This window comes from Mus caroli, unplaced genomic scaffold, assembly GCF_978045245.1.
Source record: "Mus caroli unplaced genomic scaffold, Mus_caroli_1 scaffold_11, whole genome shotgun sequence".
In the NCBI taxonomy this organism is placed as follows: Eukaryota; Metazoa; Chordata; class Mammalia; order Rodentia; family Muridae; genus Mus; species Mus caroli.
This window is the reverse complement of record NW_028227266.1, coordinates 7,443,728-7,466,402: the sequence shown is the minus strand read 5'-3', so window position 1 is coordinate 7,466,402 and position 22,675 is coordinate 7,443,728. Positions and strand designations below refer to the sequence as shown.

The 22,675-nt window shown below is 35.9% G+C and overlaps 1 protein-coding gene and 1 pseudogene across 3 annotated transcripts in view; one reads left to right on the top strand and one right to left on the bottom strand.

The window, feature by feature from the left end:
- The window catches only part of Cntn5 (contactin 5), a 1,232,986-nt gene that overhangs the window by 163,379 nt on the left and 1,046,932 nt on the right, over positions 1–22,675 (top strand). The window lies entirely within an intron of this gene.
- LOC110301420 (CD2-associated protein pseudogene) lies at positions 14,877–15,998 on the bottom strand (annotated as a pseudogene).

The window sequence follows — 22,675 nt, the reverse complement described above, 5'->3', positions numbered from 1 at the left end:
AACATCATGCAGGACCCATAATTCTGTATATTCCTTAAACTTTTTTTTAATATTTTTATTAGGTATTTTCCTCATTTACATTTCCAATGCTATCCCAAAAGTCCCCCATACCCTCCCCCCCACTCCCCTACCCACCCACTCCCACTTTTTGGCCCTGGCGTTCCCCTGTACTGGGGCATATAAAGTTTGCAAGTCCAATGGGCCTCTCTTTCCAGTGATGGCCAACTAGGCCATCTTTTGACACATATGCAGCTAGAATCAAGAGCTCCAGGGTACTGGTTAGTTCATAATGTTGTTCCACCTATAGGGTTGCAGATCCCTTTAGCTCCTTGGGTTGCAGATCCCTTTAGCTCCTTGGGTACTTTCTCTAGCTCCTCCATTGGGGGCCCTGTGATCCATCCAATAGCTGACTGTGTTTTGTTCCCATGGAAGGCGTTATATTCCTTAAACTTTATGCATCAGGTTAAAATTAGTTTTTAAAATATCAGAAACAAACCCCAGAAGTTTCTTAGGCAATCTAATGTGTATTCATTTCCTCCCCTTGCTCTAGGTGGCAATGCTATAATTGTTTCTAATCCTTAAGCATCACTTAGGTGCACCATTGATTGAATCACACTTCAACCCTGACATGCTGGGACTTAATCTGGCTTGAAAAAAATTAATTTTGATAACCCCTTTACAGACTTATCCTTTGCAGATTTTTGAAGTTAGCCTTGTAAGCAGAACACATATTTCTTTTCTACAATTTCATTCATTCTGTTTGTGATGGTTCCTGCAGAACGGCTATTCTTAAGTCACTGATGATCTTTGTATTGCTGCCTCTGGTGGCAACTCCTTAGTCTTAATTTCCCCTCAGCTGCCAGGATCGTTTATGGAGTTCTTTTTGAAACATGCTCTTCCCTTGACCTCTGTGACACTGAATTTACTTTGCTTTTCCTCTGACTTAACTGGTTTGTCTTCCTTGTCTTTTGGCTCACTTTTAAGACTACTTGACCTTTAAATTTCAAAGTATTTGAGAAATAATTCCTAGAGTCTCTTGTGTCTTCTCTCAGGGTCAGTTCATAGAGATTCATGGCTGTAACTTCTTCTCCAAGATCTTCCCACTGACCTACAGAACTGTATCCAAATAACTAATTTTCTATCCAAACGTGAACGATTGCATATGAAGAGAAAGCCCTGATCACCTTACACTAACAATAAGGCAAACAGACCTTGCCTTATTGTTATATATAGACCACGTCTATATATGATTGATAATTATACACTGGGCACTTAGCATTTGGGACAAAGAAGATGATGTCCTCAAAGGTCAATTTTTACCATTCTTCATCAATGATGGGTTCCTGGAATTTCACTCAGAAGGGTCTCTAAAATAAGAATGCATTTCCAAACTGCCTTTACAGATGCAAGTGGCAAATGGATATCATTTGCACTATAATATATAGGATGAATTAGTGTGTACATCTTTTAAGATGTGGTTTCTTAAATATAGTTTACATTCATTCCTTTTATTATTTTCTATTTCCTTCACAGATTATAAATTTTAAGTAGTGTACAATCCTTCAGTCGGACATATTTTTTTAAGAAGCAGTGCACAGGTCAGAAGGCTAGAATTATTTAAAGAATTACCAAAGAAGTTTTCAAATGCTTGTGTTTATGTGAAAGATATCATGTAATTTTACTGTCCCTTGTTAATAGAATAAACATCACTTCTGAGCCTAGACTTCTCAGTTCAAGATCATTGGAATTCATTCATATTTTAAATAACATTTATTGAATTCTTGACATTGATAAGGGTGTAATGGTGAGCAGAATAGAGGAGTCTTGAATATAACATGCTGGCAGATATGGGCCTATTGATATTTCCCAATAAATTATTCTATGATACTATACTATATTAATAACCTATCTATGAAAACAAATGATATAATGTATTTAAATAATAAACCAAGGGAAGAAGTAGAAAATGCCCCAGAATTTTGAAATGTTTACCTTTTTCAGTTTTAAATATACTGAGAAAGTTTTTAATGATTTCCCATCATGTTTATTAGGTGAGTGTTTTTATGGGGGATGTAGGCACATGGATGCATGTGCTGGTGGAAGCCTGATGAGGGAATGTCAGATTCACAGAGTGGGAATTACAGGTAGTTGTGAGCCTCCCAAAATAGGTGCAGAGCACTGAAGTCAAGTCCTCTACAAGAGCAGTGTAGGCTCAAACTGTCTAATCCATCCTCCAGCCTCCATGCATTAGTTTTAAAGGGATGTCTCTACATGTAAATGTGAAGAATGCTGCAGGGCAGAGTATAAATAGCACAGGGCAGAGGCAGAGAAATTGTTGCCAACATTTGGAGGAAGAGGACAGTAGAATCACAAGTTGATCTAAATAAACTAACTCACCCTGTAACTTGCCACCACTTCCAGTGTCACTGCCTTCCTTGGTAGTACAGCTCAGTGAATCCCAACTTACCTCTAAGCTCATGTAGAGTTTTTCAGAGGAGAAAGCTCAGACCATTTTGGTTTTTTTGCAATGTGCAGATTTTTCTTACTATTGATCCTGAGAATCCAGTCGCAGTCTTGTCCTTTAAGGTTTTATTTATTTGGATATTATAATTGTGTAGAATAAAGAAATATGGTCTCAAAAATGCCTTCCTCATTAAAACAAGCTATGATGAGTCCCCATTGCTTCTGTGTTTTCCTTACTAAATATATTAATTTCTATATAATCACAGGGTGCTACTTGTTGATTATAGATAAAATATAGGGTGTATTGATGAGTCATTGATAGCACCTATTACATACCATAGTTAGAAAAATGATAAATATTTGTGCCATTTAACCCATACATTAACAGCAAAACAACCATCTCAGCTTTTCCTGTTTACCAGTAAAAAGAACTAAACAAAATAAATCCATCAATATGTTTGAGAATTTGATAAAAGAAATAATTTCAGCATATTATGTTATAAGAAATCTGATCAACATTATGCATTCCAAATTTTCACTCTGTCATATCTTAGTTAATCTCTTTGCTTGAGGAGAAAAGTGTAATGTGTAATGCAAGATAAATAACTGCATGCTTTAATCCTTTTCCATAAAAAAACCTGAAACTTTCAGGCCTACTCCCAGAATTCCAGTAAATTGGGGGAGAAAGATTGTTAGAGGGTAGCCAGCACAACACAGTGAGTTCATGGGCCATCTGAGCCATGTGGATTTTCTTGTGTTCTTCCTAAGACACAGACAACACATATTAGAATCAAGTTTTTTCTGAAATTCAGAGAAAAGTCTTATTAAAGAAGTGGCTTGGTTGCTGTGTAAAGGCTGGGAAGGACAATTTGTTTACAAGTTTACATACTCTCAAACTATTACCTGCTTATGATTTCATGTCTCAAAAGTAACATCAATGTCAAACACATTTCAAACAAAGATGACTATATTAGGTACTCATAAAAATTGGATGTTTTGGCTATACAGAGAAACCCTGTCTTGGAAAAAAAAAAGGGGGGGGATGTTTTGATGGTGGTGATCCAATGCCTTATCTTTATTAATTTATAGTGATTAATGGTTTGGGAAGGAATTGAAAGGCCTGAGAGAGGGATGGAAATGTAAACATGGTGTAATGTATTCAATTCTTTAAATATTTTTAATAATAAATAAAGGATATTGAATGAAAAGAGATCAATAATCTGGGGGTGGCCAGATGGCCCAGTGGTTAAGAGCATTTGCTGCTTTTGTATTGATCTGGTATCAGCTCCCAGCATGTACATAGTAACCATAATCACCTATATTCCAGCTCCAGGGGTTCTGATGCCCTGTTCTAACATCGTGGGCACTACATACACACAACACACTTACATATATGCAGATACAACATTCATACACATACAAATTAATAAATATTTTAAGAGCTTAATGACCATTGATTTTTAACATCGCTTGACCAAGGAATGCAAGTTAGGATCAAGTACTCTTTTTTTTTTTTTTTTTTTGAAATAAAGTCATTGCACTTGGTCATTTTATTGTTACAGAACAAGGCCATTCAATTGTAACACTTCTCAATTCTGATTTTAACAATTGTCTCATTCTGCTCATACATTTCAAGTTTAAATGCAAGGATGAAATGTTCATCAAAACATCTACAGAGCACTTCAAAAGTATTTCTTGTCTGTTCGGAGTGTAAGGAGTCCTCTGTTAAGACCAGCCCTTTCTATCTGATTTTCTGTGAAGTCCTGTACAGTTGAATAGAGGTAATACCTTTATAGTAAGAAGCAAGCTTGATGGTCACAAACACACCATAATAACATTGAAATTCCATTAGAAACTTAGTAGTACTGTGTTTCAAAGACCAGCAAATCTGAACTATACATTCACTAATAATTTGGCAATGGCAGATTCAATGCTATCTTTTATACTTATGTTGAGGGAAGAGGTAAAGTTGTTGCTGATGTTGTTGTTATTAATCATTTTCTGACTTTAACTTTCGAAATAGTAAAAGTCCTCATATCAAGGGCAAATTCTGGAAAAATTACTATTTCAAAGGAATTGTTTTTCCTTTTAAATAAGTTCAAACTTGTCTGTTTTTCTGAACTATTTTGTAAAGAGCAGAAAATAGACACATGGAAAACAGCCAGTGTGATTTCTCTACTCTGACTGAGAAGGAGACAGTGGGCAGGGATGCCTCATTGCTATTCTGGTTGTGTGGAGTAGTAACAATACCGACCATCAGCAAAGGAGCAGTGTTTCCTTGCATGTGCATACAAAGCCCCTATTCAGCATAGGCTGGCTTCAAACTCATGATTTCCATCACTCAACCTCCAAGTTAAAGACATGTAGTCACTACATATGGCTCAAATAAACCTTTTAATAGCATACAAGTATTAAAATGTATGTGTTGCTGGGGACAAGATCAACAAACATGTCAGTAATACATAGTGGGTCGGAAAGGAACCATACTGCAAATGAATGTTTAGTATACGGTAAGGGGTTGTGCTTCTATTTTTCTTTCTTTTTTTATAATACATAAATTTATGTTTCTGTTATGTGATTTTTCTAATTTATTACATTTTGGGGGGTGTATGTAGGGAAGGGTTTATTCAGCTTACATTTCCACATTTATGTTCATCACCAAAGGAAGTCAGGACAGGAACTCAAGCAGTTCAGAAAGCAGGAGCTGATACAGAGGCCATGGAGGGATGTTATTTACTGGCTTGCGTCCGCTGATTTGCTCATCTTGCTTCCTTCTCCTTATTCTTTTTTAATACTGATCATTGTTTTATTTTATTATTTTTAACATATATAAGAAATAAATGCAATAAACAAAATACATGGAAAAATACAAGAATCATTTGATCATCTCAATAGAAGCCAAAAAAAAATCTTTGTTAAAATTCAATATGCCTTCTTAATAAAAAACCTAGAACAAGTAGGACTGTAGGAATCATATTGCAACATAATAAAGGTTATGTGATTGAAGTATTACCGAGAGCCATAAGGCAAGAGAAGGGATAGAAATGGGAAAATATTTAGTCAAATTATGATTTCTTACATTTTAACTAGTATCTAAGAGCTAAACATTTGTCCAGAAAGTATAGTGACTCACCTACTGTTGAATATGCATGTTACTTTTCTTAAAATTTTTATTAGATATTTTCTTCATTTACATTTCAAATGCTATCCCCTTTCCTAGTTTCCTCTCCATAAGTCACCTATAACTTCCCCATGCCCTGCTCCCCATCCCACCCACTCCTACTTCCTGGCCCTGGCATTCCCCTGTACTGGAGCATATAATCTTCGCAAGACCAAATGGCCTCTCCTCCCATTGAAGGCCTACTAGGCCATCCTCTGCTACATATGCAACTAGAGACACAAGCTCTGGGGGGTACTGGTTAGTTCATATTGTTGTTCCTCCTATAGGGTTGCAGGCCCCTTTAGCTCCTTAGATCTTTCTGAAGCTCCTTCATTGGGAGCCCTGTGTTCCATCCAATACATGACTATGAGCATCCACTTCTATATTTGCCAGGCACTGGCATAGCCTCACAAGAGACAGCTATATCAGGGGGTCCTGTCAGCAAAATCTTGCTGGCATATGCAATGGTATCTGCATTTGGTGGCTGAATATGGGATGGATCCCAGGTGGGACAGTCTCTGCATGGTCCTTCCTTCCATCCCAGCTGGGAACTTTGTCTCTGTAAATAACTCCATGGATATTTTGTTCGCTGTTCTAAGGAGGAACAAAGTATTCACACTTTGGTCTTCCTTCTTCTTGAGTTTCATATGTTTTGCAAATTGTATCTTGGGTATTCTAAGTTTCTGGGATGATATCCACTTATCAGTGAGTGCATATCATTTGAGTTCTTTTGTGACTGGGTTACCTCACTCATGATGATATCCTCCAGATACATTCATTTGCCTAAGAATTTCATAAATTCATTGTTTTGAATAGCTGAGTAGTACTCCATTGTGTAAATGTACCACATTTTCTGTATCCATTCCTCTGTTGAGGGACATCTGGGTTTTGTTTCAGCTTCTAGCTTTTATAAATAAGGCTGCTATGAACATATTGGAGCATGTTTCCTTATTACAAGTTGGAACATCTTCTGGGTATATGCCAGATATATGATGGATCTTCAAGTAGTACTATGTCCAATTTTCTGAGGAACTACCAAACTGATTTTCAGAGTGGTTTACCAGCTTGCAATCCCACCAGCAATGGAAGAGTATTCCTCTTTCTCCACATCCTCGCCACCATTTTCTGTCACCTGAGTTTTTGATCTTAGCCATTCTGACTGGTGTGAGGTAGAACCTCAGGGTTGTTTTGATTTGCATTTCCCTGATGATTAAGCATGTTGAACATTTTTTTCAGGTGCTTCTCAGCCATTTGGTAGTCCTTAGTTGAGAATTCTTTGTTTATCTCTGTACCCCATTTTTAATAGGGTTATTTGAACTTCTGGAGTCCAGCTTCTTGAGCTCTTTGTATATATTGGATATTAGTCCCCTATCAGATTTAGGATTGGTAAAGATCCTTTCTGAATCTGTTGGTGGCTTTTTTTGTCTTATTTTGATAGTGTCTTTTGCCTTGCAGAAGCTTTGCAATTTTATGAGGTCCCATTTGTTGATTCTTAATCTTACAACACAGCCATTGATGTTCTGTTCAGGAATTTTTCCCCTGTGCCAATATCTTCAAGGCTTTTCCCACTTTTCCCTCTATAAGTGTCAGTGTCTCTGGTTTTTCGAGGAGTTCCTTGATACACTTAGCCTTGAGCTTTGTACAAGTAGATGAGAATGAATCAATTCACATTCTTCTACAAGAATGCGACAGCACCATTTGTTGAAAATTCTGTCTCCTTTCCACTGGATGGCTTTAGGTCTTTTGTCAAAGATCAAGTGACCATAAGTGTGTGGGTTCATTTCTGGGTCTTCAGTTCTATTTCATTGATCTACTTGTATGTGGCTGTATCAGTACCATGCAGTTTTTATCACAATTGCTCTTTAGTACAGCTTGAGGTCAGACATGGTTTTTCCACCAGAGGTTCTTTTATTGTTGAGAATATTTTTTGCTATCCTAGGTTTTTTTGTTATTACAGATGAATTTGGAAATTACCTTTCTAACTATAAGAATTGAGGTGGAATTTTGATGGAGATTGCATTTAATCTGCAGATTGCTTTTGGCAAGATAGCCATTTTTACTATATTAATCCTGCCAGTCCATGAGCAAGAAAGATCTTTCTATCTTCTGAGATCTTCTTCAATTTCTTTCTTCAGAGACTTGAAGTTCTCATCATACAGATCTATCCCTTCCTTAGTCAGAGTCAAACAAATGCATTTTATAGTATCTGTGACTATTCTTAAGTGTGTTGTTTCCCTAATTACTTTCTCAGCCTGTTTATGCTTTGTGTAGAGAAAGGCCATTGATTTGTTTGAGTTAATTTTATATCCAGCTTCTGCACTGAAGCTGTTTATCAGGTTTAGGAGTTCTCTGGTGGAACTTTTAGGGTCACTTATTTATACTACCGTATCATCTGCAAATAGTGATATTTTGACTTCTTCCTTTTCAATTTGTATTCCATTGATCTTCTTTTGTTGTATAATTGCTCTGGCTAGGACTTCAAGTACTATACTGAATAAGTAGGGAGAAAGCAGGTAGCCTGTCTACTCCCTGATCTTAGTGGGATTGCTTCAAGTTTCGCTCCATTTAGTTTGATGTTGGCTACTGGTTTGCTGTATATTGCTTTTACTATGTTTAGGTATGGTCCTTGAATTCCTGATCTTTCCAAGACTTTTATCATGAATGTGTTTTGGATTTTGTCAAATGATTTCACACCATCTAATGAGATGATCTTGTGGTTTTATCGTTGAGTTTGTTTAGATAGTGGATTGCATTGATGGATTTCTGTATAGTAAGCCAACTCTGCATAACTAGCATGATGCCTACCTGATCACGATGGATAATCATTTTGATGTGTTCCTGGATTCGGTTTGCATGGATTTTATTGAGTATTTTTGCATTGATATTCATAAGGGAAATAGGTTTGAAGTTCTCTTTCTTTGTTGGGTCTTTATGTGGTTTAGGTATCAGAGTAATTGTGGCTTTACGGAATTAATTGGGTAGAGTAAATTTTGTTTCTATTTTTTGGAATTGTTTGAGAATTGGAATTAGGTCTTCTTTAAAGGTCTGATAGAACTCTGCACCAAACCCATCTGGTCCTGGGCTTTTTTTGGTTGGGAGACTATTAATAATTACTTCTATTTCTTTAGGGGAAATGGGACTGTTTAGAATGTTAATCTGATCCTGATTTAACTTTGGTACCCGATATCTGTCTAGGAAATTGTCCATTTATGCAGGTTTTCCAGTTTTGCTTTGTTAAGTATAGTCTTTTGTAGTAGGATCTGATGATGTTTTGGACTTCCTCGGGTTCTGTTGTTATGTCTCCTTTTTCATTTCTGATTTTGTTAATTAGGATACTGTCCCTGTTCCCTCTAGTTAGTCTGGCTAAGGATTTATCTATCTGGTTGATTTTCTCAAAGAACCAGTTCCTGGTTTGGTTGATTCTTTGTATAGTGCTTTTTGTTTCCACTTGTTGATTTCAGCCCTATGTTTGATTATTTCCTGCCATCTACTCCTCTTGGGTGAATTTGCATCCTTTTGTTCTAGAGCTTTTAGGTGTGCTGTCAAGCTGCTAGTGTATGCTCTCTATAGTTTCTTTTTGGCAGCACTCATAGCTATGAGTTTTCCTCTTAGGAAAGCTTTCATTGTCTCCCATGAGTTTGGGTAAGTTGTGGCTTCATTTTCATTAATCTCTACAAAGTTTTTAATTTCTTTCTTTATTTCTTCCTTTACCAAGTGATCATTGAGTAGAGTGTTGTAAGCTTACACATGAATGTTGGCTTTCTATTATTTATATTGTTATTGTAGATCAGAATTAGTCTGTGATGACCTTATAGGATGCATGGGATAATTTCAATATTTTAGTATATTTTGAGGACTGTTTTGTGACCAATTATATGGTCAGTTTTGGATACAGTACCATGAGGTGCTGAGAAGAAGGTATATCCTTTTGTTTTAGGATAAAATGTTCTGTAGATATCTGTTAAATCCATTTGTTTTATAACTTCTCTTACATTCAGTGTGTCTCTGTGTAGTTTATGTTTCCAGGATCTGTCCATTGATATGAATGGTTTGCTGAAGTCTCCCACGAATATTGTGTGAGGAGCAATGTGTGCTTTGAGCTTTACTAAAGTTTCCTTTTTGAATGGGGATGCCATTGCATTTGGAGTATCCATATTCAAAATTGAGAGTTCATCTTGGAAGATTTTACCTTTGATATGCAGGGAGTAACCCTCCTTGCCATTTCTGACAACTTTGTGTTGGAAGTTGATTTTTTTTTTTTTTTTTTTTTGGTATTAGAATGGCTACTCCAGCTTCTTTCTTATGACCATTTGCTTGGAAAATTGTTTTCCAGCCTTTTACTCTGAGGTATTGGCTGTCTTGTCACTGAGGTGGGTTTCCTGTATGCAGCAAAATGTTGGGTCCTGTTTATATAGCCAGTCTGTTAGTCTATATCTTTTTGGGGGGAATTGAGTCCATTGATATTAAGAGATATTAAGGAAATGCAATTGTTACTTCCTGTTATTTTTGTTGTTGGGATTCTGTTCTTGTGGCTATCTTCTTTTAGGTATGTTGAGGATTATTTTCTTGCTCTTTCTAGGGCATAATTTCCCTCCTTGTGTTGGAGTTTTTCCTTTATTATCCTCTGAAGGGCTGGATTCATGGAAAGATATTGTGTGAATTTGGTTTTGTCATGGAATAGTTTGGTTTCTCCATCTATGCTAATTGAGTTTTGTTGGATATAGTAGCCTGGGCTGTCATTTGTGTTCTCTTAGGGTCTGTGTAACCTCTTTCTAGGCTTTTATAGTCTCTGGTGAAAAGTCTGAAGTAATTCTAGTAGGTTTGCCTTTATATGTTACTTGACCTTTTGTTCTTACTGTTTTTAATATTCTATCTTTATTTAGTGCATTTGTTGTTCTAATTATTATGTGTCAGGAGGAATTTCTTTTCTTGTCCAGTCTACTTGGAGTTTTGTAAGCTTCTTTTATGCTCATGAACATCTCTTTCTTTAAGTTAGGGAAGTTTTCTTCTGTAATTTTGTTGAAGATATTTACTGGCTCTTTAAGTTAAAAATCTTCATTCCCATCTATACCTATTATTCTTAGGTTTGGTCGTCTCATTGTGTCCTGGTTTTCCTGTATGTTTTGAGTTAGGATCTTTTTGCATTTTGCATTTTCTTTGATTGTTGTGTCTATGTTTTCTATGGAATCTTCTTCACCTGAGATTCTCTTTTCCGTCTCTTGTATTCTGTTGCTGATGTTCGCATCTATGGTTCCTGATTTCTTTCCTAAGATTTCTATCTCCAGAGTTGTCTCCTTTTGTGTTTTCTTTATTGTTTTTACTTCCATTTTTATTTCTTTGATGGTTTTGCTCAATTCTATCATCTGTTTGGTTGTGTTTTTCTGCAATTCTTTAAGGGATTTTTGTGCTTCCTCTTTAAGGACTTCTACCTGTTTAGCAGTGTTCTCCTGTATTTCTCTAAGTGAATTAATAATGCCCTTCTTAAAATCCTCTACCAGCATCATGAGATACGATTTTAAATAGGAATCTTGCTTTTCAGGTGTGTTGGGGTATCCAGGACTCACTGTGGTGGGAGTTGTGGGTTCTGATGATGCTGAGTGAACTTGGTTTCAGTTAGTTAAGATTCTTATGTTTGCCTTTCACCATCTGGTAATCTCTGGTGTTAGATGTTGTAGCTGTCTCTGGCTGGAGCTTGTTACTCCTGTGATTCTGTTAGCCTCTGTCAGCAGTTCTGTGAGTCCAACTCTCTCTTGAGTCCCAGTGGTAAGAGCACTCTCTGCAGGCAAGTTCTCTTCTGGCAGGGAATGTGCACAGAGGTTCGAGGTTCAGCTCTGCCTCCTGGCAGATGATGAAGGCCCAAAGAGGCCCTGTCCCAGAAGCTCTTTTGCCTCTCTGTCCTGAGTACTCTCCTGTGAGGACTGGTCCCTGAGAGACCAGGAATAAAAGATGGTGATCTTGCCTGAGTCTGAGGTCAGAGCCCTCCCTGGAGGCCAACTCTCCTCTGGGGGGTGGGAGGGAGGTGCACAGAAGTCTGAGGCTTAGCTCCTCCTGGCTGAGGATGAAGGTGTGAATGGACCCTGTCCAAGAAGCTCTGTTGCTTCTGCAGCCTGCTTGCTCTCCTGTGTGGACTTGTCTCTGAGATACCCAGGATACAAGATGGCGATCTCTTCTGAGTCCTGAGGTCAGAGCTCTCCCTGGAGGATGACTATGTTACTTTTCTATTAGATTAATCTACATTGGGAAAAGAACACAGTTTGAACTGTTAGAACTTTCCTTCCCAGCAGTGTGAGGGTGAAGATAAACCTTCCAGTGGGAATGTAGGAGATCATTTCTAGAATGTGGAAAAGTAGGAGATGATTTTTTAGGGTGAGGCCACTGTCATTTGAGGACTGTCATTACATTAATAAGAATCAAATACTTCTTTTTTATTTTATCCATTATTTATAATTATTATTTTAAAAATATTTTTATTAGGTATTTTCCTCAATTACATTTCCAATGCTATCCCAAAAGTCCCCCATACCCACACCCCCACTCCCCTAACCACCCATTCCCACTTTTTGGCCCTAGCGTTCCCCTGTACTGGGGCATATAAAGTTTGCATGTCCAAACGGCCTCTCTTTTAAGTGATGGCCGATTAGGCCATCTTTTGATACATATGCAGCTAGAGTCAAGAGCTCCAGGGTACTGGTTAGTTCATAATGTTGTTGCACGTATAGGGTTGCAGATCTCTTTAGCTCCTTGGATACTTTCTCTAGCTCCTCCATTGGGGGCCCTGTGATCCATCCAATAGCTGACTGTGAGCATCCACTTATGTGTTTGCTAGGCCCCGGCCTAGTCTCACAAGAGACAGCTATATCAGGGTCCTTTCAGCAAACGCTTGCTAGTGTATGCAATGGTGTCATCCGTTGGAGGCTAATTATGGGATGGATCCCTGGATATGGAAGTTTCTAGATGGTCCATCCTTTTGTCTCAGCTCCAAACTTTGTCTCTGTAACTCCTTCCATGGGTGTTTTGTTCCCAATTCTAAGAAGGGGCAAAGTGTCCACACTTTGGTCTTCGTTCTTCTTCAGTTTCATGTGTTTTGCAAATTGTATCTTATATCTCGGATATACTAAGTTTCTGGGCTAATATCCACTTATCAGTGAGTACATATCATTTGAGTTCTTTTGTGATTGGGTTACCTGGATGATGCCCTCCAGGTCCAACCATTGAAGCAAATACTTCTTTGACTTATCACTTAAAAATATTACGGAGCAATTTTGTTCATCAATAACCTCTCATTAGATGAGTTCAGACTTGAAATAGTTAAGAAGGCAAGGCACACTGGGTATGCCTGTCATCCTAGCACTTGGGAGGCAGAGGCAGGGGCACTGGAAGTTTAAGACCAATTTTGCTATATCACAAGGTTAAGTCCAGCCTGCAATATATAATGCCCTTTGTCAAAAACCTAAAATGTACACTCTATGTACAACTAGCTCTCCCCAGAATCTAATCAAGTGTAACTTTGTGTTGGTAATTCTATTTTTTTTTACTTCAGTTCTATTTTACTTGAAGCATCACAAGAAATCTGACTTTAAAACATTTTTTTATTTTAAGATTAAACTGTAAAGAAAAGGTATTGTTTTTCTTTTTAAGAAGCATGATAACTTATGAACTGTCATTCATGTTCTAAAGTAAAGTTTAAAGCCTAACTTTTTTTAACAATAAAAATATTTCACTTTTTAAAATTAACCTTTGTGTTTTTAGAAATGTTGCCCTACAGATACAACATTGTTATGTTCACCTGGTCTGTAGCCATACTGCCCCAAATGTGTTTGAGCCAACCTAAGACATTTAACTCTTGATTGTGATGCTAAGGAAATGGCTCAGCATCCATTATGGAATGATCTTCAACATGATCAATTATATTTGATTTACATAACATATATTACTACTTGTGAAATACTAATACTCTTTTTCACTTTGCCTATGTTACAGTTCAAAATATCTCTAGGAATTAATTTGTTCTTTTAGATAAATTATGTCTGTAAAACCTGAATGTTTTATTATAGTTTTCCAAATTTCCAAATTTCTTCATCTGGAATTTTGAAAATATCTGTGTTTAGAAGCTATGTTTCCTAAGATTATCATTAGAGAAAATTAAAAGAATGGTACAATGAGCTAAATGCAAGATAATGAAATGAGTAATATTTAAGATTGTAGAATGAGCATAAGAATACAACAATATGGTTGGTGTTTACATATTCCACATGTGCTGCAGTGTCTAAGCACAAGTATGAATTAGCATGACATTTTTAGATTTCTTAGGGCACATGAAAATGAAATAGCATGCTCCTATTTTCTCAAGCTTAGACTAATATAATTTAACTAGCTTCCTTTAATAGTGACCATTGTAGAACACGCTAGAAGTTTTATTTATTGTTACTGTTATTATTTCATTAATGATTAAATATGCATGGCTGAGAAACCTGGTAACTAGGAACGCCTACTTTATCACCCAATGTACAAACAGCACTGCAGACAAGCAGTCACAACAGTGGAATCCTGGGTAAGAAGCTAAAAGGAAAGTGTGTGTGTGTGTGTGTGTGTGTTCACACATGTGTGTGTGTGTGTGTGTGTGTTGTGTGTGTGTGGTGTATGTACACAAGTCCATGCTCTATGCATTACAGAAAAATAGTGACTCTATTATAAAATTAACCCATCCTTCTCAAAGAGTTTACCTTGCATCTTATTTGTAAAGATATTACAATATAAATATAAATACATATAAATATATTATATAATATAAATATATAAATATAAAGATATGTATAATATAGAATTCTTTAAAAATAATATGTTTCGATGAAAAACTATTATGAAATGTCTTTCCTTTTTATACAAATACAGTAGTATTTTCAAGCGAACATATGAAATGTTTGCAATCCCAGTAGAGTAAGAAATAAGGCCTCTTCTTTCTTTTTCATATTGGCAAAACAGAATAGATTTAAAAACTTGTCAGCCCCAACATTTCCATAGATATCACAGTTCATGTTCTCTTATTTCTTCATCACAATACCACATCTGTTGTTTTTAACAAGTCAGTTAAGTTCATGGACCGTTAGGAACACTGGGTCCACACCATCTCAAGACAACAGAGCAGCTTTCTTCAGCTTTGCTATTTCCACATCTAGATTACTTCACATGGCCTTCTCTTCTAATTCTTCGCATAGTTTTTCCAGTTCTTTCCCATGATCCTTTTTCAGTGAATCTACAACAAACAATAATTCAAAAATCTGGGCTCTAAGTTCGTCCACGGAATTTTTTCCCCATCATTTGCTTCTGCTTTCTTCTCTGCGGCTAATAGGTCAGGCTTTAGACCTGAACCTTTTTTAGGAGGACATGGTTTCTTTGGTTTTGGAAAGTCTTTATCTAGTTCACTTATCTGAACATCAAAGTTATGTGGAAACATTCCCTCTTAGTTCAGTTAACCCTGCCACCAGCCTGCTTCTCCAGTCTCCTTCCTGCATTGGGAAATAATATTTCACAATATTCCTTAGCTTTAATCTTGCCATCAATGTCTGATTTTATTACCTCCACATTCTGGTTCTACATCCCAGTGACTGTAGAATTAAAGGCTTTTCTGGGTTTTGGTGGTGGTGGTGGTGGTGGTTGTTTGTTTGCTTTTCTCCTCTGTTTCACTACTGGAAGTTCTTGTCCTAAGTTTCCCAGAGCCTTCTTTAAAGATGTTTCAAAATCTAATTCTTCAGATTTTCTTTGGCTCTGCAACTGATCCGGGAGAAGGTTCACTCCCATTCCCTGGAGAAGGCAAAGGTGAGTGAGGTAGGGCCAGTCAAAGGAATTTCTGATTCCTCCTGAGCATCGTGAGTTTCGCCATCATCTGTGAACTCTAATCTTTCACAAAGTTGGAAGGAAACAGTCCCAACTTATTGTTCAGGGTTCCATTCCACCAGCCTTCTTCTATCTCTTCGATGACATCAATTACATCCCCAATGGTCAGTTCCAGTTCACCCTCATTTTGTGGAGAGTAGTCAAAAAGAACTTTACACTGATGCTTTTTTGTCTTCTTCTTAATAGCTTTGGTTTGTGGATGTGGCTGAATTCATCCAGCTGGCAGTCCTTAAGTGCTGTACAAGACTTGCTACATTTCTATGCTTTTCCCATTTGATGGGCAAATTGTCATCCTTGTGTTCTGTCTCTTGATTTTCTTAACAAAATTCTCAGGTAACATGACTGGTCTCCAATTAAGTTCTCCTTCTAGCCATCCTTCTTCCTGTAGTTTTTTCACAGTTCTGATGATTTCCCTAACTCGGATAGTTAACTCATCATCATGTACAGCATCATAGTCATACTCCATGATATAGTCAACCATGCTGTGGCTCTGTCAGAGAGAGCTTTGCACTGGTTCAGGTGGGAGAGGTACCTCTCTATCAGCCAGCCTGTGGCCCAGCAGTGGCTCCTCATGTCATGGCTCCTAGGGGAGATCAAGTACTCTTTAAAATTTTTTCATAAAATAAATATGTACTTTAACACTATTCTTGCATATTTTTAATTTCATATTATTTCATGTAAGAATACTTTTAGACTAAGATTAATAATGCATAAATCTTATGGGAACTTGATTCTGATTGTTGCTACAAAACATACTTTGTATTTTATTATCATTATGTCATATTTTACTATTTTGTTATATACTGTTATATTTTATTATCCTTATGTTACTTTTATAAACTTTATAGATTGAAAGTTTAACATGGTTTAATGCAACACATGTCCCATAAACAGTTAATAGTTATGTAAAATACCAATAAATATGCATAAGTCCCTAAAGCATAAAAGGGATATCTTTAAATTTCACTTTCAATTTTTATAATTCAATGATAATACGTTTATTTAGATTTACAAAAATTGAAATTAAAATTAAAAATTGGAAACTAAGCAGTTTTAAATATATGATGAATGGTTGTAGTTTACAATTTATTTAATTCCATATAAATTATCAAGAGACCAGACAGTAGAGATCAGATCCATCTGTAAAATGGTAGAAAAATGAGTCTCAAGAGATCTTTTGTGGATGAATGCTTATTGCTTTTGTAGAGAACTAGGGTTTTGTTCTAGCACCTGCAGAATTGTTCACAACCATATGTAACTCCAGATCAACTGAATCTGATACCATTTTCAAGCCCATATATGTATGTATACTTTTACACATAAAAATAAGCACATTTTTAAAAAATAAAAAAGAAGCAAGGTATATAAAAATAAGGGAATGTGATTATGGTGGAAGAATGAAAGGAGGGAATGAAGGAAGAAAAGGGAGAAAGGGAGAGTGGGAAAAAGAGAGGGAAGGAAATATGCTAATATAAAATTTAATCTCAAGGGACAATGTAACTTTCAACTCAGACTCATGTTAATTTCTATGAAAATAACTCAGTCATTTTATTCACATTATTATGTAAGAATATATAGACACATAAACATACACACCCATATATATATATGTATATTATTCAGTACTTCATTATGCATGAAATTAAACCATTTAAGTAAAAAAAAAACTTGATATAATTTATTGTACTATAAGTAAATATTGCATATCATTGTTTACTTGAAAACAATATGTTTGGATATTAACTTATGCTGAGTTTCCAAAGATTTGTCAAACATCTTTACATCTTTTATTAAGTGTATAATTGGTCTCTTAATGATATATATATATATATATATATATATATATATATATGACAAATATATATATATATGAGACAAATGATTTGGATCCCAGGATGTAGACAATGGTTTCTGGTCAGTTTCTTAAGTAATTGTATTCTCTCTTGACTGCTCTCACTTAGTCATGTTTTCTGATACCTTCTTTGATATATTCTTTAACAGCAGCAACCTGAATAAAACCAAGAATTGATCAGTAGATGTGCAATATGAGGAAGCAGAAATGATCTTTCTACTTCAGGTTTTTCCTGTAGCTGAAACTTGGTTGCCTTTGGGAATGTGGTTGAAGATCATAGTTCTCCCAGAACTCAGATTCCCTTTATATTTACCTTCCATTCCCACAGAAATGGGCGTGGTGAAACTTTTAGCCAATCCATTGTGAAGCCTTCCATAACTGCCATGTCATTCATAGTAAGGACTAAAGGGTTTTGTCACAGGAATAGTGAAAATCCTGAGTGGTTTGTCCTATTCTATTTTAGTACAATCTAGCTTCTCATTGTGTCTATCAAAATGAAAAATAAAGTAGCTGACCCTACTCCACAGTTATCATATCAGAAGCAGAGAAAGTCAAATCTTGCCAAAAGTACTGACCTATATTAGTCACATGGAAAAAAGCAATTCCAGTCAACTACAATTCAGTTCAAACTTGACATAATACTGCATAAAGTCATCATCAGGTTTATTGTAATTTGAAGTACACCTTTCTTAAATGTTAAACATCAGCACACATGTAATCTTATGTACCCTTCCAGCTTACTTGCCCCCCTGTTCAAGTAAGCAAGTATCAAATTTTTACATGTAACTCACATAACTGTAAGAGAACATTCTGGGAAGTTTAAGCAGAATCACAGAATTGGAGGTGTAGAGAGACCTTAAAGTGTATTGATAGAAAATAAACAAAGTTTAAATCTTATTTTGCATGAATCCAACACAATGTTTATTTACTATGTCAAATCACTATTTGTCATTTATTAGTAATGAGGACACTCAAACATCTTTCTTTCCTCTATTCAAAATGTAATATAATGTTGAGTACCCCAGAAAAGCATAGGAGAACTCGCTGGTCCGAAATGTAACCTTTGATCCATTGACTAGCCTCCCACTTTCCTCTCACCCATCTACTCTTCCGTTTGTTAACCATCTCTGAAACAATTGTCAATCAGTAGAGTGTTAATCACATGAACTATCATAGAACTGTGGAATAAAAGAGAACACAGAAGAAAATCTTAGTTTGTGTAGCTTGTTTCATGTCAACTTGAAACAAGGTAGGGTCAATTTGAAAGCAGAAAATCAGTGGAGAAAACATCCCCATCCAATAAGCCTGTGGACAAGCTTGTGGTGCATTGTCTTGCATGATGACTGATGTGGGAGGACTTGGCACTATTGTAAACGCCTCCTATTTTTGGAGCAGCTATTTGTGTCTTCTCTGAGTCTTCATCCCGGTGACTAAATAGTTCCAGTTCCCTCAATCAGTCATTCTACTGCTTTTCTAAGCATGCTGATTGATTATAACCTATATAAATGTCTCTTCATCAAATAATTCCAAGTGGAAAAATGATCAGGACCTCAAAAATGATCAGTCCTCACTGTCATCTTGACTTCAAAGAATGCAAAGTAATGAGCTATTGTGATTAGGACCTTCTGTTTAAATAATCCAAGCAATGGTCAGCAAAAGGGTTTCAGAAAATGTGATGAAATATCAGATCACTTTCCATGGTAAAATTTTACTGAGAATTTCTGAAAATGTTTTCCTGAATTCAAAAAAAAAAAAAAAAAACTGCTGTCCTCTTTTTTCAGTGTTTTTTTTCATTTCATATTTCCTAAATTAAGATAATTTTAAGGCTGTGCAATGAGTGATGCTTGGATTATTGCACCACTGTGCACATTTTATATTTATACTGCTTCATAGAGAAACTTTACAGCACAGGCTATAGCTATGAACTCGAGAATTCAGACTCTTGCATAAATATGACATCACAAAGCCATTCAGGTGACACTTGATAGGAAACGTTAGCTTACTTAAATCTAGTGTCTGCATCAGATGCAGTGAGGTGTGGCACAGTTCCCCCTATTGTGAGAGGGACTATTCTTTGTGCCCACTGGTGAGTGATGACTGACCAAGTATGCTGGATGCTGAGGAGAGTCACAAGACACCAGGTTCTAACCCTCGGAGCTGGGCGTGTACCACAGTTCCAGAGGGCTTGCCTAGAATCCAGTAGTCCTGCATTTGGATCTCCATCACTGTATAATCTACATGTGGTGATGGGGCCGGGACATGTTTTCCTAGAACTAAGGAGGTGGATTAGGAAGTTCAGAAGTTCAAGTCCATTCTTAGACACTGGAGATCATATTGCAGTCCTGAAATACACTGTATACTTCAAAAGAAAAATATAATTTTGAATGTTTTCTACTAACTTTTATGTATATTTTGCCTCAAATATTGCTCTCATAAGCTAATACATCACACATATTTCTACTGTTATTATAATTTACATTTCATGAGAACTCATATAAGATTTTCAAATAATATAATGTTTGTGGCAAATATATGTCAATATTTAATTTTTAAAATTATTTGATTTTATGTGAATAGAAATTTTGCCAGCAGAGACTTCTGTTCCTCACATAATGCTTGCAGATTCCAGAGAGGGCATGAGACCCCTGGAACTGAAATTAGAGACAATGGTTAACCACTATGTGGGTGCTTGGAATAAAACCTAGGTTTCTGCATGAGCGTCAGTGCATAACTGCTGAGATCTCTCCAGTCTGATATATTAATTTTTAAATAATGACATTAGGATTTGTATACAAATTTTAATTTATCTATTGCCATTTGTGTATTCCATTTTCTTCTAATTGCTTATATTTTACAGAATACTTATATGTTATTTTATATATCTTTAAAAAGTATCATGATACCAATTGAACCTCTATTTCTTTATAAATGTATATTCTACAGACCACACATTATTTCATATAATTAGTATTTTATAAATATTATTTGGGTTCTGACTAGATGGCTCAGAGGGAGCAGGCCATGAATCTAAAAGATGACCTCAGCCCAATACCAGTAATGCACAATGGGAAAGAGGAAAGCAGACTTCAAAATACTTTCCTCTGGTCTTCATTTTTATATTGAGGCCACAAATGCATACAAACACAATGCTAATACACTAATTATATTTAATTTTCTTCAATTGTATGGTAGTCTTTCTGTCATGTCATTAAATGCCTAAGGTTATTCAGGGTACATTGAATAAATAAATGCATAAGAAATTTTCACATTTTAGTATTGCTTACTTTAGTCAAAAGCTTTACTGAATACTGAGTTTTAAATAACACATTGAGAATATTGCTTGTTATTAAGTTTAACAAACGCTTACAGGATAGAAGTTAGATTAATGAAATATGACAGTTGCCAATTTGTAAGTGATACTACATTTTTAATATAAATGACTACCATTTATCATCCCATATTTTTTCTCTTTTTCAATATTTAATTTATAGGGTTTTTTTACCTTGAAAGAAGACTGAAATTATTTTTGCCACTTGAAAGTTAAAACTGTTACAAATTATAAGAAATCAGAGACAGCATGAGGCCAATAAACAGGGAGAAGGAGTGAAGCATATTTTATTTCCTGGAAAGAAATTGTTAGTCAGAATGCATAAGACACAAATTTAAACATTTAGAGAAAATAATAAAAAGCTTAAAGGCTTTCCCCTAGGACACCTTGGAAGAACTCATGTTTCCAAAAATAGGAAACATTTTTCAGTGACGTGAGTACAGGATTGGTTTCAGGCCAGAGTGTCAGCACAAATTCAGCCCTCTCACCCTGAAGATAATGGGGTCTCCCTGTCAATGTGTTTTACTTTAATAGAAAGTACAATTTGAAATTGCATACTCTAATTTTGTTGAAAGCAAGAGAAAATCACAGGAGTGATTTTCAGAGACTGTAAGAATCAGAGGAAGGGGTGGGATAGGCTGGTAATTGCAAAAGTTATAATCAAACAGCAAGCATTGTGTTGTGCAACTGTGTGGTAGGCACTGACAAATGTGCTATGTGTATACCAGTGATTAAACAGAGAGTATAAGAGTGCAGAGGCACATGGAATTTCAATGTCTTGAATCTGAGAAACAGTTGTTTCAATGGGCCTGTGTCAACATGCACAAACAATGAAACAAAAGGTTTGTTTAATTATATTGAAACAGGAAAACAAATTATTAATATTATTTATATTTTACTTATAAATAAATGTAAACATAAAAGTATTATATGGCATATTTATAATATATTGTAAATATATTATTTAATATATTTGAATGAATATTATTCATTTACAATTTAAACATACTTAACATTATTTCAGTTTTAATAAAATTATATATTACAATGATAAAGATTTGCAATGGTGTGTAGGATTAAACTAGAGACCCAGAATGCTACAAACTCAGCTTACTCTATGGTTTTGGTAGCAAAGACCAGAAGTAAGAATGCTAACTATAAATACTATACTCAAAACTTCTCAGATTGATAAGGGCGTGGAAATGAGGATTCTCGAGAATCCATAAGACAACATTCATGCAAAAACCTTGCAAGACTTTATCTGTGATTTCCCACATCCATCACATTTATGATCAATAATATTTACAGACTGCAATAATTAAGTTTTAGGAGGAAGTCTCACAACATCGATGATCTGAGGTTATGGTGTGGATGTTGGTGGATGATTTTTTTTCAAGTTTAGGTTGAGAAGACTGATCAAAGAATGATCAAAGGAAAGAAAGAAATTAAAAACATAAAGTTGAGCCAGTGAAGTAGCACATTTAAAAACTATAGAAGGCTTGGGCCTCAGTGTTGTTATCACCCATGTGAAGCAACTGGGAGCTTTGTTTTGAGACAGTGGAGGAAATGTCATATCTTTTCCAGATTGGCCTGTCTCCATCTATCAAGAGGTCACCTTATGAGGATGTAGCCTCATTTGAAATCTTGGCTTTGAGACAAGAGCTCCAGTTTGCCCTGGGTCTGCACAGCTGCAAAGAGACTTTCTGCCTTCAGATGCTTTGAGTCAGAAGCCATTTAAAACTGAATCAAGGAAACCTGACCAGACTTTTATCTTGTCCCCAGTGAAAGGATCAGTGCTTTCTGCACTGGGTTGAAACTACATGGACTAAGAGTTAAATAAGCAAAGGGAACTATAATTGGTCTTCATACATAATGTGCTATTAGTCTAGACAACAAAACAATGTAAGTAGAAAAAAACTTATGCACTGTGGTCAAAATATATTCTCAACCAACACATAGTATGCAGTATTGTACCATA